This window comes from Carlito syrichta, unplaced genomic scaffold (genome assembly GCF_000164805.1).
Source record: "Carlito syrichta isolate Samal-C Ts95f unplaced genomic scaffold, Tarsius_syrichta-2.0.1 Scaffold287401, whole genome shotgun sequence".
Classification (NCBI taxonomy): Eukaryota; Metazoa; Chordata; class Mammalia; order Primates; family Tarsiidae; genus Carlito; species Carlito syrichta.
In genome coordinates, this window is record NW_007231497.1 from 1 (window position 1) to 10,647 (window position 10,647).

A 10,647-nucleotide genomic window follows, 5' to 3' on the forward strand; every position below is an offset into this window, starting at 1 on the left:
CCCCTCCTGTTCAATATAGTTTTGGAAGTCCTGGCTAGAGCAATCAGAAAAGAGAAGGCAATCAGGGGTATTCAAAAAGGAAAAGAGGAAGTCAAGTTCTCTCTCTTTGCAGATGACATGATTGTGTACCTTGAAAACCCAAGAGAATCTGTCAAAAACTTCCCTGTACTGATAAAGGACTTTGGCAAAGTCTCAGGGTATCAAATAAATGTACAAAAGACAATCGCATTTCTTTACACCAATAATAAACAAACAGAAACTCAAATAAAAAGCACAATTCCATTCACAATAGCCACACAAAAAATGAAATACCTTGGCATCTTCCTAACCAGAGATGTGAAAGACCTTTACAATGAAAACTACAAAACACTGCTCAAAGAAATCAAAGATGTCACAAACAAGTGGAAAAATATTCCTGCTCATGGATTGGAAGAATCAACATTGTTAAGATGTCCATCTTACCTAAGGCAATCTACAGATTTAACGTAATACCTATCAAATTACTAGTAACATTCTTCTCAGATCTAGAAAAAACAATACAGGAATTCATATGGAACCACAAACAACCAAGAATAGCCAGAACAGTCCTCAGCAAAATAAAAAACAAAGCAGGAGGTATCACACTACCAGACGTTAAACTATACTATAAAGCTACAATAATCAAAACAGCCTGGTATTGGCACGAGAATAGGCATATAGACCAATGAAATAGAATTGAGATTCCAGAAGCAAAACCACAATTTCTCAACCAACTCATCTTCAACAAAGCCTCCACCACCCACTGCTGGGGAGAAGAGAACCTATTCAGTAAATGGTGCTGGGAAAACTGGCTGACCACATGCAGAAGATTCAAACAGGACCCCTATCTATCCCCATACACATAGATTAACTCTAAGTGGATCAGAGACCTAAATGTAAAACCTCAAACCATAAGAACTTTAGAAAATGCAGGACACGCCCTTATAGAAATTGGAACTGGCATCCAATTGCTGAGTAAAACCTGAAATGCATAGGCCATAAGAAATATGATAGACAAGTGGGACCTCATTAAACTGACAAGTTTCTACAAAGCCAGAGAAACCATCAAGAGAGCAGGGAAACTGACCACAGACTGGGAAAAAATATTTGCCAACTCCATGTCTGACAAAGGCCTAACATCAAGGATCTACAAGGAACTCAAATGTACTGAAAAGAAAAAAGTAAACAGCCCCATTACAAAGTGGGCAAAAGATATGAATAGACACTTCTCAAAAGAAGACACACAAGCAGCCAATAGATACATGAAAAAATGTTCAGCCTTACTAATCATCAAGGAGATGCAAATCAAAACCACACTGAGATATCACCTAACTCCAGTCAGAATGGCCATTATCAATAACTCAAAAAATAACAGATGCTGGAGAGGATGTGGTGAAAAGGGAACACTTCTACACTGTTGGTGGGAGTGTAAACTAGTACAGCCTCTGTGGAAATTAGTGTGGCGATTGCTAAAAGTTCTAAAAATCGAGCTTCCTATGGCCCCGCAATCCCCCTACTGGGAATATGACCGGAAGAACTCAAATCACTCTATGAAACAGATACCTGCACATGTATGTTTATCACAGCATTGTTCACTATAGCAAGATCATGGAACCAACCATGCTGTCTATCAAAAGAGGACAGGCTTTTTTAAATGTGGTACATATACACAATGGAATATTATGCAGTCATAAAAAAAAATCATGCATTTTGCAGCAACCTGGATGGAATTAGAGTTTATAATACTGAGTGACCTTTCACAGAAACAAAGATCTGAGTACCACATGTTCTCACTCATAAGTAGACCTTGAACAACTACCATAATACTATAAGAAAAGGATTGACAGTGGCAGGAAACTACTGGGGGGGGGCAGGAAGGGGCAGGGAGGTGGAATTAACGGTAGTCAATATCTGTCTGGGGAAAGGGGAGCATACCTCATCAACAAGGATAGCTGCACAATGAATATTTGTATACCTAACCCTTAACTGTACCCCACAATTTTAAAATAAAAAATTTATATAATTAAAAAAAACAACAAAATTAAAAATTAAAAAAATAAAATAGAAATTGAAAAAACAGTATTTTTGTCTCTGGGCTTATCCCATCCCATGCTAAATTCCAAAAAAAATACTGTTTAACCAACATTTTGATAGACTAAATTTTTTTCTGTTGTTTTTGTTGTTGTTGTTGTTATTGTTGTTGCATTTCCTTTCCTTGGACTGAGAATAAAGGAAAAACTTCATTCTGAATAACAGAGGCCTCCTTGATAATTGAAATTAAAAAATGTAATCTGAATCTCTAACGCTGAAGTATCAACTATTTATTTCCAAAGTTTATTTCCACATTAATATCTCTCTTTTTATTTCTTGTTTGCTTAGCTCATACCAGGGGATGAGAAGGAAAGAACAGAGTAAGTGATTTGTCAAATTATCTGCTGTGGACGGGGATGAAAGGTATTATCATCTCTGCAGGATGCTCAAGTGGAGATGAGGCCCAGGTGGTCCCAGCAGTCAGTGGCAGAGACAGGTCTTGATGACATTCTCACTTAACAAAGAGAAAGGAAGCCTCCTATGACGTTTTCACTTAAGACTAAGAACAAAAGACTCTGATGTGAAGGAAAGAATAGCATAAGCCGACTCTCAGGAGCCGCAAAAATATTTTGAACCACAGCCATGTACAAACAATTCTCCACTAAGTGTTTCCATGCCGCAGGCTTCCTGTGGTTACCTCTCTGGTTCCCCTTGGCTCTCTTCACATTTGCTGAGACCACTCCACCATCTGCAGTGCCTTCCCCCAGCCCCCAGTCATTTTTCAGAGATATATTTTGGGCTAAAGGGAGGTCCATTCTTGTCTCCAGAAAAAAAAATGTGTATTTTCTGTAGGATCTATCCGTTTTCTAACTGAAGTCTGACAAGTATAAGGGCAAAACCCTGCCCTTACAACATTTCAAAACCCATCTCAAGTCCCCTTTCAAAGCCTATTCACCTGGCACCCCATGCAGTGTTAAGCCCAAGACTTCACTAACAGCAGGTTGTCAAGAGATGTTTTTGTTTTTGGGGGTTTTTTTGATGAATGACCTACCCATACTCTACCATTTGTTTGGCTTTCAACCCAGGAATTAATCTTCTTTTGACTTTCATCTGCTGCATTTATAAAATCAACAGGTTCCAGAGCTGCATGGTAATATTTTTCAACATAATCTAAGTAATTCTTTAGGAGAAACAGGGAAAAAATAGAAAAAGGTTGAAAAGTCAATTTATTAATTCCAACATCTCTAAATAAATTTACTTGTATATTAGAATGGCTAGTGTTATATAAAAAGGATTTTTAGGCCCTGGGAAAATCATTTTGAGTACCTCCATGCACATGAGGTTTAGAGTAAAATTAGATTCATATTTCTAAGACCATAGAGAAGCTCCCCAGTATTCTGAATGTCTGCAGAGCAGACCAGGAGAACACACCAGGGATACGAGGAGAGCCAAGCAGCCAATTTGGACTGCATGCCTCCAGGACTCACAGTCCTAATGGGGTCATTCAGCTATTCATAAATACCACTCACCAATGTGGTAGATACAGCAAAACTTACTTGAAGAAAGAGGTATGTCTTTTCTCCAAACAGCCTGTTGGCTATGTTCAGTTCAAAATCATTAGTGAGTTTGCTGGTTTCAGTCAAAAACTTTTGGAATAGGTGATGTATGTCTTCTGTCTTCTCAATCTTAAAAATCAAAGCAAAAACTCAGTGGATTATCTTGGCAAAAGCAAGCCTAGATCCTTCCCTAAGAGGAGGTTGCTTCTGGGTCTTTCTCTCAGTTTGGCAGCAGTGAGGTAGTCCATGTATTTGATGTGGCCCCTGGATATCAAGTGGCTTTTACCCATGTCATATGATAGTGTAAATCATGAGTATTCTCTGCTACAGAGAAAAGTATTCTCTGTCAGCCAAATGCCACAGACCTTGCTTTCTGACTCAGGTTGATTTTGTATCTCAAATATGATTGACCACTAAGTATCTCATAAGCTTGTTTTTAGCTCCTCACAAGACTCTAAGCTTCTTGTGAAAGTAAGTAATTCCCCCAGATAATTCCTATGCACTAAAGTTTGGAGGTTTTTGTTCTAGACAGTGAATTCTTTTAAAATAAACCCTGATGGTATAGGCAGCCATTTTTCACAGGTACACATTTGTCTAAAATGAGTCCTATTCTTGTCTCCAGGAAAAATAAACTTTTTGTGTAGGTTCTGGAGAATCTATGAGTTTTCTAACTGAAGGCTCAGGAGTGTTCTATAGCAGAGTCAGCTGATCCACACACTTCCCTGGAACAGAGAGGAGCATTGTACCATTGCCTGCTGAGTGATGTCTGGTTGCTTTAATTCACCATGGATACAAGAGAGAGGCATTTTAGTTTGAGCTGAATAACTGTTGAAACTGAGAACAGAAAGTCCATCTTCCTCTAGAATACGAGACCCATTGGACTTTTTGTTTCTTTTAACTCTTTATTTTATTACTGGCTCTCCAATGCCTAAAGTAGTTTCTGGCATAAATAGACAGTTAATTATGTGAATAATTAATAAAATTTTGAAGACATTCCAACTGAAAAGTGTAAAAATGTGCTCTAACAAAATATATGAGGCTGAATTTGATGTTTGGCTAGCTCCTTGCTACTATGAGCTTTTAAATAGTTTTTCAGTCATTCTTTGGCTAAAGTTGATTGGGATGTGGTATGAGCAAACCAAGGAATTCGAACCTTTGGGGAAGAATGGATTGTGATGGTGGTACTTTTTCAATAGACAAGTTATGACTAAGTTGACCTACAAATGAGGAAAGGCCTACTGTCAAACAAGTTTAAGTTTTGAATTTATGTTACTTCTGTGACATATAAAACCTCAAACTAAGAAATTAACTTAAAGCAGCCCTAGTTTGGTAATATCCCAGGATTTTATTCCAGGGGAAAAAAAAAAAGTTATTAGAAAAGCAACTACATCACAAGCCTCACTGAGCTCCTACAGAATATTAACCAAATATGAGCTATATTTCAAAATTGCAAATCATGAGAAAAGAAGTGACACATCAAGGATTTTTTTTAAAATAGCAAATTGCCATACTAAACCCATAAGAAATCTAGATGGTGGCATTATCATATGTTACAATTTACAAGCTACATTTTGGGAATGTTAACCCAAAAAAAGTATTAAAGATATGTGTAAAGAACAAGAAGCTACTACTTTTAAGATTGTTTTAATAATTAACTATAAGTTTTAGATATGAGTATTCAATAAACATTGAAATTAAAGCCCAATAAGTGAATTGAACAGCCAATTAGGCACTGCTAAATTAGTAAACTAAAGATCAAATCAAGGACTTTTCTCAGAATAAAACACAAAAATTTATTTAAAATATGTATAACATTAAGAAATCTGGACAATAGAAGAAAAATTCCAGCACTCTTCCAAAGGGCAAGAAAATAGAGAATAGGAAAAAATGCATTATTCAAAAAAGTCAGTGGCTGAGAATTTTCCCGTGTAGATAAAAGATATGAATTTTTATATTCAAAAAACACAGTAAGACAAAGTCATGGTAAATAAAACAAATCTACACCTAGACATATTGTATTAAGGTTCAGGAACAATAATAACAAAGAACAAAACTTAAATGCAACCAGAGATAGATCATCTACCAAGGAATGCCGATTAAACCAACTCTCAACAGCAAAATTAGAAGTGGAGAATGAATTAGTATCTTCAAAGGTATGAAGAAAATATCAGCCTAGATTTCAAGATCCAGTTAAACATTCTTTTGAGAACAAACAAAGGCAAATACAACCATATGTTAAATCTTAAATAAACTTTCAAGGAGTAGTAGCATCAGCAAGATGGCTGGATAAGAAGCCCCAAATCTTCTTCCTCCACAGAGACACTAATTTAACAATAAGATAAGGAGGAAATGCCTTTGTGAGTAGTCCCAAAACCAGTTAAGAGGCTCCTGTACCCCAGGTGAATGTGAAGTCAATTATATTAAAGCTGAGTAGGAAGATCTTTGACAAACTCTCCTTATAACACAGCAATGTGAAATTGGGAAAAGACTCCCAACTCCTTGTTTCTCCTGAAAGAAAACAACAGAAGAATAGAACATATGTCTAACATTCTGGCTTTTAAGGGAGCTTCCTGAGGAACCAGTTTTTTTTTGTTTTTGTTTTTGTTTTTGTCTTCTCCTAATCTAAGTGCTGGAAGAAACAACACGATGTTGGGGCAACTGAGAACAAAGATAATCAATGTGTATCAGTAGCACAGAGAGACCACAGGGAAAGTTTCTAAGTAAAAACATATAAACCTATTCATTAGTAGATTACATGCACAAGCCTAGAGAAGATGCATCCCCATAAAAGGCTTAAGAAGTTTCCAGAATCTCTAACTGGGTTAATCAAAGAATGTTTTATTTGTATTAAATGAGACTGCATAGACTGGAAGAAGTGACTGATTTTTCAAATGCCAAAGACCACCATAAGGAATACAAAGAAAGAGAAAAACATTGCCAAATCAAAGGAATAAATTAAATCTCCAGACACTTGCTTTACACAAATGGAGATATATTAATTACTAGGAAAAATAAAATAAGCATCATAAGGACGCTCAATAAACAAAAAGAGAGCACAGATAGGCAACTAAGCAAAGTCAGGAAAACTGTGTATGAATAAAATTACAATATCAACAAAGAGATAGAAACTCCAAAGAAAAACCAAACAAATTTTGACACTGATAAATACAATAACTAAATTGAAAATTTTCTAAAGAGACTCATCTACAAACTTGAGGAGGCAGAGGAAGAATCTGTGAACTGAAAGGCCATCCAAAATTACTCAGGTGGAGGAGCAAAAACAAAAACTGAAGAAAAGAAAATGTAGTCTAAGAGACTAATGGAACAACATACACATTATGGGAGTCTCAGAAGGAAAAATGAGAAGGAGAGTCTGTTTGAAAAAAATAATGGGTGAAAATGTCTCATATATGAGAAGACAAATGGACTTACAAATTCAAAAGCTCAAAGAATATCAACTAAGATAAAGATAAAGAGAACTACAACAAGACACATTATAATCAAACAGGAGTAAAGCTAATTGACACAAACAAGGAAACGCCTGCTAGACTATGAGAAGATTTTTCAGGAAACCTTGAAGGTTAGAAGAGAGTGAGATGATATATTTAAATTCCTGAAAGAAAAAAACAAGAATGCTACTATATCTAGCAAAGTTGGTCTTCAAAAACAAACGAGAATTTAAGATTTTCCCAGATAAATAAAAACTAGGAAGACCTCATCACCACGAGACCTGCCCTACAAGAAATGCTGAACACAAAACCATAGATAAATATAAAATCCCTTGGTAAAAGTAAATGCGTAGACCATTATATAATTTTATAGTATTGTAATGTAAGTGTGTAAATCGCTTTTCAATCTGGTATAGAATTTTTTAAGCTAAAATCATAAAAATAATTATAAATTGATGTTAACAGGTATGCAATATAAAAGGAGGTATATTCTGTCATCCAGAACATAAAGGAGGAGGGGACAGTGATGTAAAGAAGTAGAGTTTTGTATGTGATTGAAGTTAAGTGGTTATCAGTTTACAATAGGTTGTTTTAAGTGTAAGACGTTTTATGTAATTGTCATGATAACCACAAAAAAATAAACCTATAGCTTATACAAAGGGAAATGAAAAGGGAATCAAAAAATGTCACTACAAAAGAAAAAAATCAATGGGCCAGGCTCAGTGGCTCAGCCTGTAATCCCAGCACTTTGGGAGCCCAAGGTGAGTAGATTGCCTGAGTCCGCAGGTTCAAGACCAGTCCGGGCAACTTGGCAGGACCTCATCTCGACAATAATCTTTTTTAAAAAATAGCCAGGCGCCCTCACGCACCCCAGGCCTCTCCTCCTCCTCCCTCCTCCTCTCTGCTCCCCTCCTCCCGCGCGCCCCGCTTTGTGTCCGTGGTCCCCCGCGCGGGACGGAGGGACTGGCCGAAGCTGGCCCTTTCTCAGCAGTAGACCTGGACTCCGACCCGGCGCCCGAGTACAGTCGCTTTGAATCGAAGATACATGACTTGAGAGAACAAATGATGAACAGCAGTATGAGCTCTGGGTCTGGGTCCCTTCGAACAAGCGAGAAGAGGTCTTTGTATGTCAGGGCCCTGTTTGATTATGATGGGACTCAGGACAGCTGCCTGCCAAGCCGGGGTCTCAGTTTCTCTCATGGTGATATTCTGCATGTCATTAATGCCTCTGATGCTGAGTAGTGGCAGGCAAGGCTGGTGACCCCACATGGAGAAAGTGAGCAGATTGGTGTGATCCCCAGTAAGAAGAGGGTGGAAAAGAAAGAAAGAGCTCGATTGAAAACCGTGAAGTTCCATGCCAGGACAGGGATGACTGAGTCTAACAGGTGGATCAAAACGAAACATAAAAAGAGTTTCCGCCTCTCTCGAAAGTTTCCATTTTACAAGAGCAAAGAAAACATGACCCAGGAAAGCAGCATACAGGAACAGGGAGTGACATCCAACGCCAGTGACAGCGAAAGCAGTTCCAAAGGACAAGAGGATGCTATTTTGTCCTATGAGCCAGTGACACGACAAGAAATTCACTGTGCAAGACCTGTGATCATCCTGGGCCCAATGAAAGACCGAGTCAATGATGACCTGATTTCCGAGTTCCCACATAAATTTGGATCCTGTGTGCCACATACTACCCGGCCTCGGCGTGATAATGAGGTGGATGGGCAAGACTACCACTTTGTGGTGTCCCGAGAACAAATGGAGAAGGATACTCAGGACAATAAGTTCATCGAGGCGGGTCAGTTCAATGATAATCTCTACAGGACCAGTATCCAGTCAGTGCGGCCGTTGCAGAGAGGGGCAAGCACTGTATCTTAGATGTTTCCGGCAATGCTATCGAGAGACTGCAGCAAGCACAACTTTACCCCATTGCCATTTTCATCAAGCCTAAGTCCATTGAAGCCCTTATGGAAATGAACCGACGGCAGACATATGAACAAGCAAATAAGATCTATGACAAAGCCATGAAACTGGAGCAGGAGTTTGGAGAATACTTTACAGCCATTATGGTGCTGGGAAAACTGACTGACCACATGCAGAAGATCAAAACAGGACCCCTATCTATCCCCATGCACAAAGGTTAACTCCAAATGGATCAGAGATCTAAATGTAAAACCTCAAACCATAAGAACCTTAGAAAAGGAAGGAAATACCCTCATGGAAATTGGAACTAGCATCCAATTCCTGAACAAAACCCAAAACCCACAGGTCATAAGAGAGAAGATAGACAAGTGGGACCTTATTAAACTGACAAGCTTCTGCAAAGCCAAAGAAACCATCAAGAGAGCAGGGAGACAGCCCACAGACTGGGAAAAAGTATTTGCCAACTCTAGGTCTGACAAAGGCTTAACATCCTGGATCTACAAGGAACTGAAGCGTACTGAAAAGAAGAAAACAAACAACCCCATTATAAAATGGGCAAAAGATATGAACAGACACTTCAAAAAAGAAGACATCTGAGCAGCCAACAAACACATGAAGAAATGCTCAACTTCACTAATCATCAGGGAGATGCAAATCAAAACCACACTGAGATACCACCTAACTCCAGTCAGAATGGCAATTATCAACAACTCAAAAAATAACAGCTGCTGGAGAGGGTATGGCGAAAAGGGAACACTTCTACACTGTTGGTGGGAGTGTAAACTAGTGCAACCTCTGTGGAAAGCAGTGTGGCAATTCCTAAAAGCTCTAAAAATCAACCTCCCATATGACCCCGCAATCCCCCTACTGGGAATATACCCTGAAGCACTCAAATCACTCTATAAAAAAGATACCTGCACATGTATATTTATCGCAGCATTATTCACAATAGCAAGAACCTGGAAACAACCATGCTGCCCATCCAAAGAGGACTGAATTTTAAAAATGTGGTACATATACACGATGGAATACTACGCAGTCATAAAAAAGAACAAAATCATGAATTTCGCTGCAACCTGGATGGAACTAGAGTCTATAATACTGAGTGACCTCTCACAGAAACAAAGATCCGAGTATCACATGTTCTCGCTCATATAATGGACCTTGAACATCCAATGTAATACTGTAAGAAAATGACTGACGGTACTGGGAAACTATGTGGGGGAGGGGGATAGGATTAACAGTAGCAAATATCTGTCTGGGGATGGGAAAACACCTCTTATCAACAGGGTGCCTGAATGAAACGTAATTGTACACCTAACCCTTATGTACCCCACAAAACCATAATAAAAAATATTGAATAATAAAAAATAATAAAATAAAAAATAAATAAAAATAGCCAGGCGTGGTAGCATGCACCTGTAGTTCCGGCTACTTGAAAGGCTGAGGCAGAAGGATCACTGGAGGCCAGCAGGTCGACACTGGAGTGGCCATGAGTATGCCACTGCACTCCAGCCTGAGCAATGGAGTGAGACACCAACTCAAAAAAAATCAAAGAAACACACACACACAAAAGCAAGAGACAAAGGGGGAGGGAGCTAAAATACTACTAGACATATAGAAAACAATTAACAAATGACAACAGTAAGTTCTTCCTTGCTGTGAATTACTTTTAA

General features: G+C 38.4%; 1 pseudogene; it reads left to right on the forward strand.

The window, feature by feature from the left end:
* The first annotated feature begins 8,078 nt into the window (after positions 1 to 8,078).
* On the forward strand, positions 8,079 to 9,268 carry LOC103254732 (annotated as a pseudogene).
* The last annotated feature ends 1,379 nt before the right edge of the window (positions 9,269 to 10,647 follow it).